At 39.1% G+C, this 15,050-nt stretch overlaps 1 protein-coding gene across 4 annotated transcripts in view; it reads left to right on the top strand.

Moving 5' to 3' along the window:
* The window catches only part of DOCK4 (dedicator of cytokinesis 4), a 221,933-nt gene that overhangs the window by 601 nt on the left and 206,282 nt on the right, over positions 1 to 15,050 (top strand). The gene's annotated exons all lie outside the window — the stretch shown is intronic.

Raw genomic sequence — 15,050 nt, 5'->3', positions numbered from 1 at the left:
CGGCTCGGCAAGGAGCGGCGACGGGGCCGCGGGCATTGTTCGCGCGTCGGGGGTTTTGTCGCTGCTTCGCTGGAAGCCAGACAAAGTGTCGCTTGTGGGAGCCGCGCTGCCTCGCCTGTTCGCTCCCCTCTGCCCGGTGCAGGGCTCTGAAGCCCGCGGGTTTGGCTTGCGGAACGGTCGGAGAGGCTCGCAGTGATTTTATTTTTCTTGGCACCGCCTACGCCAACACCCGGTGAGCGCCGGCCGCTGGTCCCGGACAATAGCCCCCTCTGACACGGGGGTCGCTCAACTGTTGGACAGACCTGCCGGCGTAGTAGGCAGCTCTCCGTGTGTTTACGTCGCGTTTGAACGCGGAGTTGTTCGTGTTGGAGAAAAGCGGGAGGAGCGCGGAGCCCTCCTTTGTGTGTGTGTGTATAGCAGCGCTGTGGCGAGCCGAGAGCGCGGGGCCGCTCCGTCCCATCTGGAGTTGAGCCCAGATGTTGCCGTCCTCCGAATGCTAAATGACACAGATCACCGATGGGATTTTTTTTTTTCTTGACTTCTTTATTTGTCGGGTCACAGCTGGGTTGCAAGATATTGATTAATCCTGCCACCCGCCTTTCTTTACAAGGATGGCAAGAGGCTTAAAAATCACTCTGGGACTCCCTGGAATGGCATGCTGGATATTAGCCGTCAAGTATTTCAAGCTGCAGCCCTCCTCTCTGTCTGTTTCTTGTTTATTTTTATTTTTGATCCTAGTGTGCTATTTCACAACTGAAAGCATTCTCCCCCTGCTCCCATATATGAGCTAAAAACCACTATCTTTCTTATACTGAAAAAACCAGATTAAACTGTTCCCCCTATTTGAATAACTATCTCATCGTTGCTAAACAATTAAGAGATATCCCTTAAGTAAGCTTTTCTACGTTTAGTAACCCTTTTCTGGTACTTAGAGGTGAATTGAATTGCTCTTCAGCTCTACCTTGCTTACCACAGCTGGTGCCACTGAAATCTTACTCCTGCTAAAGAGATACAGTTGCAATTTCTCAACAGAGAGCTTCCTTTGCATCAACCAGAAAATGTGGCCCGCTACAAAGATTGTCTTTATTTGTGCAAATATAATATAGTCACCCAAACGATGCGTATTCTTATTTAAATTCATTTCCTGGTTTTCTGTGATTTGGCTTCCAAAGGCTATTCAAGATAGTAACAAAAAGCCACTGTTCAAATTGATTTCTCTGTACCCCTTGGATGGGAATGATATTATAGTTCAATATGACTATTGCAAAATGTTGAAATACTAACCTAAAGAAATTTAATTTTTCTCTTGGACTGCTTTTTATGCTGTGTGCTCACTCACCTGTGTGATGAGTGCTGTCTGCAAAATATTCACACCCAATTACCCTGTAAGCTATTGTACAACATAGCCGTGGAGGGGAGGCAGGAGGAGGGCTTGTATCTTGCTGCATAATTGTTTAAACTTTATGTGAAGTGAACCTCATAAATCAAACTTGCATTTTGCACCATAGACCAACTTATGTGTTCTTGGGTTTTTTTGCTGATAGAATTATTACATTTCCAAACAGCTATTTTCATACTTGTATGTTTATCTGCTCTGGAAAAATGGGTGTGTTAGGAAACGCCTTTGAGAATCCTGATTAGTTGAAGCAAGCATATGCATCCTTTATGCAAAGAGCTCAGGACTTGCATCAACATCAGACCTCATCTGCATTTTCAGTCTGAATTCTGCAGCACATGCTGTGTGCTGCACATTTCTACTGTGATGCCAAAATGGATGAATAACCAGACAAGAGCCACCTGGTTGCACTGAAGGGTTGCTGGTACCAGGTGGCTGCTGCTCACTGGCACAGCCTGACTGGTCCCACTTTGAGGGACAGGTAATACAAGTCACAGCATTCTCTTCTATAATTTTTTTAACTTCTGCCTGCTAGCTATTGATAATGTCTGGTTGATTTTTTTTTTTTTCACTGAGCGTGTTGCTTAACTCACAGTTAATTTACTAATAGGCAGACACACTGCTTGTTCATTTCATGGTAGACATTCATGCTGCTGTGAGGAAAACACTACTGCAAATTTGTATGCCACCTTTTATACTACAGTTGTGTGTTTTTATTTCCAAGGCTGCAGATTTTGTCAGTTATGTTGTATTATCCATCAGGATGCTAAAAGTGAAATAGGAATATTTCTCCAATATTGAGAACTTGCTTTGTTTGGGTTTGGATATCTGTATTTTCACAACAGAAGGTTAAGCCTGTATATTTCACTTTGAAATTGCGTATGTTTTGAGTCACACCTTCACCTGTGGTGGCATTGTACCAAGGATCCTGAGGTCAGTTATGTGGAGTATTTAGCACAAAGGATGCTGATTAAAGGGTAGGAGAGGTAAGATTATTTTTTGCTGTTAATAATGTTTAAATGTGGTAGATGTCAAATGGATTTGGCTTGCATGAATACCATATACTGATCTATGTGAGTTCAGAACCCAAGAGAATCACAGATTCATTTAGGTTGGAAAAGACCTCCAATATCATAGAGTCCAACCAATGACCAATATTGTTTAGAACAATCATCAAATGCTTTGTTAAGATGAATAATTTAAGATTGCCTAGCTTTGGATGCTCTGCAGGCAGCAAAGCAGTTAGTGTAGCTTTCAAAAGTGACTTTTACTGGTTGGTGTGTACTAGAAAATTTTAGCTGTAATGCATAAATCACTGGACTAAATAATTACTTTGTAGCTGCTGTTTGGAGTAAAGATAGAAATTCTGTTTCATCCTCTATATTCAGGATATCTGTTTTTCTTTTTGTCTCACCAGATCTGCATGTTGCCATATCATGTGTTTTCTTTGATTTACCTGAATCTGTAAGGGTGCAGTTGTGTTTTTTGCAAAGTAGGTGATTTACCCTTTTCACTGAGCACAAAGTTTCTCAGCATTTCTCTGGAAGGCATTTTTTGGATTAAGGTGGAAAGATTAATTAAGGAGACTAATTAAAAATGGTTGCTGAATGTATCAATTTATAAGCAGAATGGTATTCCGGGTGCTGTATGGCAAAATATACCGTTTTAACTCTGCCAAGCTGAAATAGTGATTGATATTTTTAGTGTGGTTAAGCCATAAACGTGCCTTTCTGAGAGGGCCATGAAGTTTGGGCATCTCCTAGTTTATAGATGGAGAAGTGTAAGGTTCAAATGGCTTTGTGCTGTAAGCTGAGGTTCAAAGGAGGAAAAAGACAGAGGCCTATTAGTTGATCACAGGAGCAGTATTGACTTGCACATAGACAAAAGCCACATCAATTGGCTTGTGTCCTGTTCTGAGTTGCAGCCAAACTAGTCTTGCTAGCAGTCCTGTTGAAAGGTAGCAAAGATATCCTTATCTCCATGCTGCAATCCCCTTTCTGGCTGCACTAACTTTACTGTAAATGAACTTGGTTTGTTTAGCTCAACAGTAGCTCTGTCAATAGCATGGTATAATGTGTTTTGTTAAACATAAACACTTCATTTGCTTTTCCTGTGTGCCTCTTCAAACAATACAAATAAAGTCTTAATCAAGCCTTATTTCCTCCATTCCTCTCCATTAATTGTGCCTCACATTTCTATGTGGAATTCACTTTGCATTTTTGTCTCAGACTAATACATTCACGGAAAATGGGCTATATCCAAAACTTCTATCAAGTTGTCTAAATAACTATTGGGAGTTAAGGCAGGGCAAAATATAATGTATTTGTGGGTTCATTTGAATGGGGGCAGTTGAAGGGTGATTTTTGCTTTCTAGTTACAGCTTGTAACTGTTTGTATGGCTGGTGACTCGAAACCAAGTGGAGGTGAGGTACCATGGGGCTCCAAGAATGAGGCTGGCAGGACACCAGTGCTGCCTTTGCCTCACTGGGACAGTGGGAGACCATTATAAAATATTCCCCCAGTTCCAGCTCTCTGAGATCAGAGACCCACACATTTTCTATAGGAACTTTTTGACATACGACACATTTGTCATGGAGGCTTTTATATCAATTTAGTATGTCAGTCAAATAAAGGTGGTACTTTTTCTAGTCTTTTATATAAGCAGTAACTTTCAATGTGTTTAAAAATTGGAATTATCTCAACTTGCAGCTTTTGGGCAAAAAAACCTGCTGACTGTGTTCTGTTGGAGTACAGAACGTGAAGTTGAGATTCTTAAGTAATTTTGGGTCATAAGAATAGTCTTAGACCAGGCAAATTAGGTGGTGAAATAAGGCTAAATCAAGGTTTTAAAACTAATTTAAAAAAGCTGCCTCCAAAAATCTGTAGACTTCCTTATGGCTCTGCAATGTTTTTAATGTCTTCACTATTTCCCAAGGACAGCTCAGAGCTGGCTGGCTTGTTAGCATGATATATAGTGTCCTTCAGAGACCCAATTTTTTCCTATTCTCTACATATCTGGGGCTACTGAGGAAAATTTCTGGTGGTGATTTCATGGTTAGCTGTATACTGATGTCACTCTTTCTTCCTCTTTCGCTGTATTGAGGGTTTTTCACCACAATTCTCACTGTTGGACTTGTGAGGCTACTAGCTGGGCTGGGTTTATCTAAAATGTGATAGAACAATGGTGAATTAAATGATGTAAGCCATGAAGGTGAGACTGTGTTCTCCCTGTGGAAAAGGAGATTTTGTTTGTTTTTTTTAATCTAACATAGGCTAATGTAATGTGTGGTTGTTTCTGCACACTCGGGCAGCATGAGATGGAGTCACTAACTTCTCTGTCAAGGCAGCTATAATTGGGTACTGGACTCCTACCATGCAGATCTCAGCAGCTTTTGCACTGCTGCAAGAGTGTCTGCCATTGACTCATCTCTCTGCTTCCCTAACCTGCACCCAGAAAGGAAACTTCAGAATAAAATTGGGTTTCATGTTTGCAGCCTTGTACAATATTTTCTATGATGTTCCATAGTTCCCAGCTAATTACAAATTTGAGTGTAATTCAGTATGTAGGTTTTGTACTATAAAGTTCTCTATAATTTGAGTTTTGGGATTGGGGAAAATCCTGAGGAGAGCATTTGACTGCTTGGATCATTTGTGACACTTTAATGTATTCAGCAACTGAGACAAGGCACTTTGAGCAGACAGTTTGCACCCTTGGGGAATGTGTTACTTCATTTCTTTGGCTTTTAAAGACTTTGTGTTTTGGGGTTTTTTTTGTGTGTGGTTTTTTTTCTTTTAACTGGATTTGTTGGTTCTGTGAAAGTACAAGGAAACAAACTTGGTAACCCATCAAAGCCTGGTTTTTCACAGAACGGTTGAAATGCAGAAGTCTTGCTTCAATTTCATGGAATTTCTTTTGTTACTGTGGGATTTTTTTTTGCATGGAACTGTACATCATTGAGTAACCTTTTGCTTTTCTTCATTTTCTTGCTATCTGTTTGTGAGGAGCTGGGCAGAATGACTTTGAGGTGACCATCATCCACTTCCCAGTGATTTGGAAGCCAGGTGACTAACCTGGTGGGAAATGTCTCTATTTATTTGTCACATGCATTTAATATGTCTTAAAAGCTTCTAGCATAATGTAATACAGAGGATTGCTTTTCAAGTTGCTTTTTTCCTGAAGATGATCAACAGAAATGTAGAAAAATGTTTAGGAAGAGTTTTGAGAGATTTAATCTATACTGCTTTCTCAAGGCCAGGTCAATTCTAGCTGTCACTTCTGGAGCATGTTTGCCAATATGTTTTTTAAAATGCTGAAAGCAGATCATCAGCAACTTCTGTAGTCAATACTTAGCAATTACACTACCTAGTAAGTGTTGAGCACTCAGTTTTCCTCTTGAATGTAAAATTAGGTATACATGAAGACTTGCCAGGACTTTTCTTTGTACGAAGTAGCTCCAGTTATTTCATTCTTTCCTTGTAAATGAACTGTTCTTATCTATCACCAATTGATCCATGTTCAAAACTGGGCAGGGAAACTTTCTCAGGTGAAGCATGAGAATCTTAGTGTGTGCTTTAGGTGCTGTGTCCTGTCTGCTTGTCACTCTGGTGTGCCATTTGTTTCAGAGCTGTTGCAGCAGCGCTGCACTGAGTCAGGTTCAGCGGGGAGCTGCTGATCAATCCCTCAGATCCTGTTCCGGAACACGCTTGTCTAGACAGCCCTCCTTCCATCCTGTAGTTGTCAGCTGATGATTTCTGCTTCTTCTCTTTACTGAATGGCACTTCTCTTTGATGCTATTTATTCCATTTGTCAGCCACACTGACTCCCAAATTTCCCTTCTCTCACATGCCTGTTGGAAGCGCCCTGCTTGACAGGTTTGAGAGATGAAATTTAGGAACTGTAGTCACTAGCAGAAGCAGATCTTTTTATGAGAAGCACAGCATGATAAGCAACCAAAGATGCTTGGATGCCACAATGATTTGCCATTAGTTAGCATTTCTATGTTTAAAGGAATGTGTTTTTCAGATCTTTACTGTGACAAGAGACCAAAGTCAGCTGCTTGAGTTTCTCTTTATAATGCATTTTTCTGGTTACTCAGAATTTATGTTCCCAGTTATATAGTTTAAAGATGATACGGTAACTTGTCAACTTTGCATTTTTGGGCACCTGAAATGTTTTGTTTAGAAATAGTGCTGATCTAACTTCCAGATGCTCATGGGTGAATAGGGGAGCTGTGAAAGTCACCTACGCTATAGGGACAAAGAAACAAGCTTGGATTTTGCAATCTGTAACGCATTGTGCTTGCTCTTTTTTTTTTTTTTTTTTTTTTTTTTTTTTGTTGTTTGGAATAAGAAAGTAGGATAAAAATTAGTTTTGCAGTATTAAAAAAATCAAAAGTCTTACTGTAGGAAAAACCCCCTTGCTGATACTGATTGCACCTTTCATTTTTCTCCAGTTAAGGAACCAAGTCAACTGATTTTTTTTTTTTTTTATTCAAATGCAATTATTTATCTACTTTAATAGTAACTACTGAAATCACTTCAACTAAAAGTGAGTAAGGTGTGTTTACTCAGTACAAAGAATTTTGTTTTCTTTATAGGTTTTGTTTACAAAACCACACTAGTAGATGAGGTAATAAAACTGAAAATGGAGCTGTTAATTACCAAGCCTTAGTTAAGTTGTTTGAGGAATAAATTTATTTCAGTTCTGCTTTTTGTGTTACTGGATTTCAAGTGTGTGTTTTTGTGCTTTCAAGGCTCTGGAAGGTGGTGGTGGCTGGTCTAATGCAGTCAGTAGCTAAATCATGTGCTTGTTCAGTCCTTTCTGTAGCAGAGAAGAAATGTGCTGCCATTTGAAATCCGTTGCTTGGGATTTCTTGATTTGAATTTTGTTGTTGTTTGTACTGAAATGATGATTTCTGAGTTTTATTTAGAAGTGAAAAATAAGGGTCTATACTGAAGCATTTTCATGAATACTTACCATGTAGTAAGTGAGAATCTACATACACTGTGGACAAGGCATTATAACTGTGTAATAGGGACTCTTCCATAATAGAAATGATGGAATTCTCCTTCATTGTTTTTAGAGCAAGGCATTTTGTTTTATTATCATAAATAATTTACTACATAATATTTTTTTTATTCTTTTGCAACTCTTTAATTACAGGTTACAGTGCAGAAATTAAATGATTACTCCATAAAGTCTTATTTTAGCTTTTCTCCTGAGTAGTGTAGTGAAGTGAGTATGTACAAGATGTTGGGCAGGTTGGGACAGGATACACCAGTACTTGTGATGCTTTGTTTTGTCCCATGCCCTGAGTGCAATCTTCTATTATTTCATTGTTTTTATTATAGAAACCTAATGGGTAACAGCTATATCCTTGATCCAGCAGGAGTTGTGTTATAGACTATATAAGTGTGCAGTAGTTGTGTTTTTGTAAGGTAGCATTCATACTTCTGTAGGTGATGTTACCTATAAAATAAAGACTATTAACTTTTTTTCTTCTGAGAAAAGCCCTGTGTGAAGATGGCTATTGGGTTTTAAGTGCATTATCTTATCTTTTGGAGAAAAATATAGCATGGGGTGACTTAAATGTCAGCAGAGGTACCTATGGATTCTGTGGTTCATAGTGATAAAGCTCTGAGGAGCACTCTCAGACATATAGGTGAAGCTCTGAGGTATGCTGCTTGAAACTAAGCAGGACAGAGATGGGCCACAGGCTGTAAATGCTATTTTTTGGTAAGTGATAATGGTAGTTTTGATAAGAAATAAAGTTGGATAATATTTTGTAACTTTGAGGAATATGCCTCTTTTCCTAGGCTGCATGGTTCCTTTCTTCATGTCTGTACTAGGCCTGTCAGTACAAAGAGAATACAGAGCTTGACATGCAGTTTGTGTCTTTGCAGGGGATTTAGAAGTGTTCCTTCTGGTGTTAAGATTGTTTCTTCTTAGTCTGATAAAGAAGAAATATGAGTCTGTATTTTTGAAACAATTTAATGGACAACAGTTGGCAGAGCTGCTCTGTTATTCGTGGCTAATAGTGGAAACTTCTTAAACATTCTTAACTTATCTGTTTCTTCCCTGTTCCTCTTCATTTGCCCCCTGCCCCCAGCTTCCTTCCTTTTTTTTGGTCTGTAAAGCTTAGGACAAAAACAGAGGAAATCCTAAGGTGGAAAACAGAGGATCCCTGTTCTTCTGTTTCAGTGTAAGAAGCACATGTCAGTTCTCTGTTGGATTTGTAACCTCTATTCTTCCACCTACCGCGATCAGAAAAAAATTACTATCTGATTGTAAGTCAAACCATCATCATATTGATATCCTCTTTTCTCATTGGGCCGTTAGTTCTAAGTTCTCAGCTGTGTTGAACAAATGGTCTTATTCCTGTTGCTTGCCAGGTGAAATAGGTGAAGTAAGGGCAGATATATCTGCCTGCACATATTTTGCCATTTTATTTGTCTTGGTGAAATATGCCAGTGGTAATAGTAAGCATGTCAAATTACAGATTCTCTGGTTGTTTTCATTACTGGAAAGCTCAATTAAATCACTTAAATTTTGATTAGTTTTTTTCAGATTAAATTGGAAGACAAAAGACAACAGACAAGTTAAGCTTTTCATAATGATTTAATTATCCAAAGACAATTTCTTTTCACCAATTAATTAAAAAAGCATTGTAAGAGATGCTGAAAATATGTAAAATACCAAAATAATGTGTTTTTCCAGGCAAATATGTGATGTTCTTGAATGTGAGACAGCTGTTTGTTTTTGAGTTTAATCTTCTTTGGAGATAGTGTTTGGAAACATAACATGGTGAGCAATATTCTGAGGAATCTGAGGTAATGGATTCTGCAGCTTCAGACATGGTGACATGGAAATCACTTATTCCATAATTGCCTGCAGTGTTACTTCTTTTAAGCTGCTGTCAGTGGTTGTTTCTAGAAAACATATTGTTTTATTTTTTAAAAAATATGGATGAGTTTTATCTCAACCTGAGCAATTAAAATGTGCTTCAAGAAGCAACACATCAAACTTGTTTTCTTGATGAAAAGCCTTGGTTTCCTGGTGGCATGAAGGATGAGCAGTGGCAGTCGTGCTGTTCCTACCTCTCTGTTGCTCAGTGTTGGACTGAATCTATTGCTTTTGTATCTTCGAGCTTAAGTGTACTCTTGCTTGTTTACATTCAGAAAATTCCTGGGGAAGCCTTTAAGACTGAAAATTGTTGATCTTTAATGTGTTTGCATGCAAAGAAAAGTATTCCTTTGTTTCACTTCTGCAAAGACTTGATTCTGCCAAATTGGCTGGGGCTTGAATAGCAGTGCCTCTAATACTGCTGTAATTTAATACACCTATTAAATATACATCTTTAATGGCTGAGATAAAGTGTATCTGTCAAGTAGGCACAAATTATGTTGGTCCCTGCTTTCCCAATCTAATCTGAAAAATGTAACCTAGTAGATAGGAAAAGTGCAGCTGCAACATTAGAAAAATTGCATTGGTTTTCATCATGATTCTTACAAAGATGTGTTTGGATTTATATTGATAAATATTGCCTCTAGCTCTTTTTGAGCAGCCAGTTAACAGCCTCATAATTGACATGCAAATATGGTTGTACAGATGATGGAAATCTGTGGTCATTATCAGTGTGCTTTGCCTCTTTTTGAGTTTCCCAGCAAAACAGTGACCAAATAGAAAGGAACTGGGCTGATGAGGAGATGCCTCTTTTCAGAGAGGCAAAGGTCCAGAATAAACCTATTTAGTTGATAAGTACTGAATGGACTCTTAAACTAGCAAGTTAGGATCTTTTGGTTAGTCTGTGTAGTGGATTTATTGTTTGCTGAGCCATCATAAATTTGGCTTGTTAATAACCTCTGTAAAATACCATTTATGTTTTTGTGTGCCTTATGCAAAACCTTAAAAAGCACTCTGCAGGCTACAAATAGCAGGTTTTGTGTAGGATATGAGTATGCACAGCTACCCTACCAAATGTTAAAGTAATCCAGGAAACTCAGAATAGCATATCGAGCAGAATTTAATTGTCTGGGAACCTTGACCATGGCCAGGCCAGCTCTGGGGCTCATCCAGCTCTGGCCATGTGCTTCCCCCCATGTCTTTGTAACAGCTTCTCTGATGAGCAATTGAGAGAGCTGATCTGGCTGGAAGCAAATCACTTTTTTGGCAAGGAGGTATTTACAGTGCATCAGCACCTCTAGCTGGGTTTGGATAGTCTGCCAGAGTGAGGGAGGGTGCAGCTGGGAGCACAGGGGATGGCAGGACCCCAGCACTCTGCTGGTGCCTGCAGGCACATCAGGTGAGGTGTAACAGAAAGCTACAGCCTAATGAGGAATTTAGTTGGCCTATTGAGAGTATATCACACTTTTCATGGGGCAGGAGCAAGTAACAAACTGATAGATAAATGTATGTCACCTTATCCAGCTGCTTGGTCTGGATTCGTGTGTGTTTTGTTTACACAATCCACTGTTAGTTATAAAACTCTTACACATTTTAAGTTTCTGCCAAGCACAGTAAGTGCTTTCTTATTCCGGAGGCTACCTTGTGAGCAACTACCTGTTTTTACAATCTCAAATTTTGTCTTCCTTGCAACAAGCAGGACTGTCCAAATATGTTTTGGACATGAAGCTGAGATTGATTTTTGTGAGCCCTTAGCAGGCTGCTAAAATAGTTTGAGTGTCTCAAGATCAGAAAAAAAACCCTCCAAAGATGTAATTTCAATTTTGTGGATGTAAAACTAGTCAAATTATGCCATGGAGCAGAACTTATGGAAAAAGGTAGAAAGTGACAGAACTGAGAACTGCTAAATGTACATCAGGAATCCTGTGAGATGTAAATAACACAGTAAAATAAAATGAGCACAGATGTCATCCTTCTAACATAATTATGAGAAGTCTTTGTCCTACTGCTGCATTCAGAACTTAAGCAGGTAAGCATAAGGTACTTTAAAAATCAAAATAAGCAAAAGAGAGAATTAACAGTTCTGCCTGATATAATAACAATATTTGATACTTGACAATTTCACAATAAAATGTTTGATGTTATGCAAATACTTCATAATAAATATTTTATAATGATGACATATAATAATGTGGTTGTTATGAGAACTTGAATAAAAACTGCTGCTTCTCCAGAATGATGGCTCTTAAGCATTGCCATTGCCTCTTCAGTCAGCGTAGACTGGGAATAAATTTGAGGAAGGGGCCTTGGCAATTTCTTCTTCCAACTATCTCTACTAGTCTTGTCCCATTTCTTCCTTGCTGTGGCTATTTCTGTGTCAGCTCTCCTGGAAACCTTCAGTGGAGTGCCTGGGCCACAGTCATGTTCCCTTCTGGCTCTGCTGTCACCCAGCTCATTTGTCTCACTTCTGGCTGTCAGTATTTTAGGTCTGAAAACTACGACTCAAGCTTAGAGAAAATACTCGTTTGTTAATTATGCATTGTTTGTTTTGTACCAAAATAAGTTTTGGATACATAACAAGAACCTTCAGCACAGGAGGAATTGTTTGATTTGGCTGTGATCTATGGGTACCAGACTTCTCAGTGTCTGTTAAGTACAAAACAGCATCCTTATGACTTTTCTGGTATGGTAGCTATAAAGCTGGGACATCACATATGTAACATCATACATTTTCTTCAGTGTCTTCTCCCCTTTTAAATTAGTCTAGTTATGAACTGGCTTTTACTGTGTTCAATGCATTTTTAAAATCTGAAACACCCTCTGGGAGTGGGTGTGTTTAATGTACAGAAATGTATGAGAATAGGAACTGGAATGCCATACATAAACTGTGGATATTTTTTTTTCTCAGCTTCCTCAAATTGTCAGTCACCTTGCTTGTGATACTGCAATTATTAATTGTGCTTTTGACCAGTTGTCACACAAGGTTTTCAATGTGTGTGTCCCTGCTGTTCAGCCCTACCACAATGAACTGGGAGGGGAGGAGGAGAAAAAAGGAGCTATCACATGTCTGATAATTGTTGTTTGGCTCGTATCCAGGGTTCTGTTTATAAAGAGTTCCATAGTGTGATCTTAAAATATGTAACTTGTCTGAAAATGTCAATATTTACTTTTGTCATGAAGTCTTGATTTGTTGAAGAACCTTTAAAATTTTAGGGGCAAATAGTTATCAGGCATTGGTGTTCCTTTGCTTTTTGCAAAGAGTTTAGATAACCCTTAGCCTTTTCATCTGTATGCATGTTACTTTTTTGGTTTTTTAGACAACTCTTCCCTATCAGTTTGCAGAAGGAAGTGTTTGGTGGGTGATATCTTTATGGAAGATTAGATACAAAGGCAACTTCATGATGAAATGCAAAAGTGGTTTTGAAAGGAATAGCTTGGTCTCCTCAGATCTGTATTTAATAGGAAAGCTGTTTGGGCAGGTCTGGTTCGGCTTCTTTTTAGTTACAAAGGCTGGATATTGTGTAATTCCATGATGCAGCCGTTTTTCTTCCTCTCGAGAGAACTTTACCTCCAGAAATTCATCAGTATGTAGTTCAGCCATAAAATGCTTCTACTTTTTCCTAGTATTAGTTATTTTGTGCTAGCTACAAAGAGATTTGTGTTCTGTATGGATGTTGACTTAATGAACACATGAGGCATTCCTGCAGCCTGTGGTATGTCACAGGGGCCCTGGGGAGGTGAGAGGAATGCTGGGGCTTCAGACACGGCCCTGAAACACTGCCAATGCTACTGTGCAATGCTGCAGCACACAAATAGCGTGGCATACCTGATTTAAATACCTCGAATTCCTCAGGCTTAGGGATGGAGCAGAATTTCATAGAATTTGCTTTGTAATCTCATGTCAAGCTCTCCTCAAGGCAGCATTATACACTCGTGTGTGAGTGGGTGAATAGCACTTGGCAGGCTTTGCTGGCACTTGGCTCTTCTAACGTCTCCTACAATAATGACTTAGAAGCAGAACTTCTACCCTTCCCCCTGCTGAATTTACCCATGTGCTTCTCCCAAATATGATGTTTTTTGTACTTTCTGTACAATGTCAATTTCAGGCAAAATTGGCTTAAGTTTCTCCTAATGGGAAAAAGAAATTTACCTGCACAGCTATGTGGAGATGCAAAGACCTAATGCTAATTGTTTTGTGGTTACTTGCAAACTGCTTTTTACTTAGAAACCTTTTGCATGTTAACCTTGCAAAGGTGAGCTGCTATAATTCATGAAGTATGTGACCTGAAAACACTTACGTTAAGTGTGTATTTTATTTGTATTTTTGGAAGGGTTTTTTGGGTAAATATGGATGCAAGTTATTGTAGCAGTTTGAATTGGAAATGAAGGGAGACTTGGACACATGTGCCTACAAATTTAGGCTTGGCAGACCCAGAAGAAAATTGAAGGTACTGGGTTTCAGAAGAGACTGAATTAGGGATTATGGAGTGCAAGTGAAGTGACAGGCAGGGGCAGCGAGGTCAGAACTGCCATGTGGTTTTATCAGGGTTTACTAATGAACTTAGAGGAGAAGAAGCTGGTAGTCAGACACAGAGAGTAAGGAGTTATGGCTATAGTGAAAGGCAGAAAAATAAATGAAAGTGTGGAAAAGTTTGTAAGAAACTTTTTTTATGCTCCACTGATGGCCTGTTTTGTGGCATCTGCTGCCGGCCTTTCCAGGAGTTGTAGGGGAGTTGTAATTAAGGTTTGCTGCAAAACTTGCAGAATAAGGACAGTGGGAGAAGCAGATCTGGGAAGTGTTTCTGGATGATGTGTTTGTCAGGGATTATGGTTTGGAAACCATATACATAAGATTACTTCTGGTGCTAACTGGATCCTACTAAAGTACTCTTCAGAAACAAGACCGTGTCAGGATTCTGCAGTACTTGATTCAGCTTGAATTTTCAAGGAATCATGTTAGCTGTGTGGTTTTAGGTAGGGACCTCAGATCTGAGCTTTCTGTAATCAGTTGTCTTTATCTTAGTTTGTAGGTCATGCAGGTTTTAGTTTGCTAGATAACGACTCTGAGAGATTCTTGAATGTAGCTAATGAGCTTTGGGCTAATCAAAGTCCTCGTCCTCTGGCTCAGGGCTCCCTGCTATCTGAACAAACTGTTCCTGAAAATACACAGTTTCTCATTTCCAGAAAGCTGCTTGGAAACTTTTGGCTCAATACTTAATTGTGACCAAAGAAGTGACTGAATTGAGAGCTCAGGGGGTAATGCTGTTTGCTGTATTATGTGCTCCATCCACTGAGGTGCTGGTGAATTTGCTGGGAATAGGCAGCATTCAGCTGCAACTTGAGGATTCAGTCGCTGTGTGCCCTACAAATGACAGAGACAGTGGTAGATGTTGAAAGAATTAGACACTGCAGATCTCATCTGTAAGATGTTCATGCTTTTTTACCAAGATAGTGGATTCTGTCAGTGTCCTGTGTCTGCTGGGAATCGAGGTTGAATTAGTTTTTAAGTATGGTTTCGCCACTTGGAAGTTGTCTTGGTTAAATTACGTGTTCACTTGGCTTTAAAAGAAATGATTTGTTTGCTGTACAATACACTACCATTACCTGTATTCTCACCTCATTTAATAAATAGTATTTTTTAGTACACAAGTTCTCCTAGTCTGTATTTTACTGAGGTGTCAGTAAAGTACAGACTAGTAGAACTTGTGTACTAAAAAATACTATGTATTAAATAAAATGAAGAGTATGTAT

This window comes from Zonotrichia leucophrys, chromosome 1A (genome assembly GCF_028769735.1).
Source record: "Zonotrichia leucophrys gambelii isolate GWCS_2022_RI chromosome 1A, RI_Zleu_2.0, whole genome shotgun sequence".
NCBI classification, from domain to species: domain Eukaryota; kingdom Metazoa; phylum Chordata; class Aves; order Passeriformes; family Passerellidae; genus Zonotrichia; species Zonotrichia leucophrys.
Note: the sequence above shows the minus strand (reverse complement) of the source record. Positions and strands in the feature narration are given on the sequence as shown.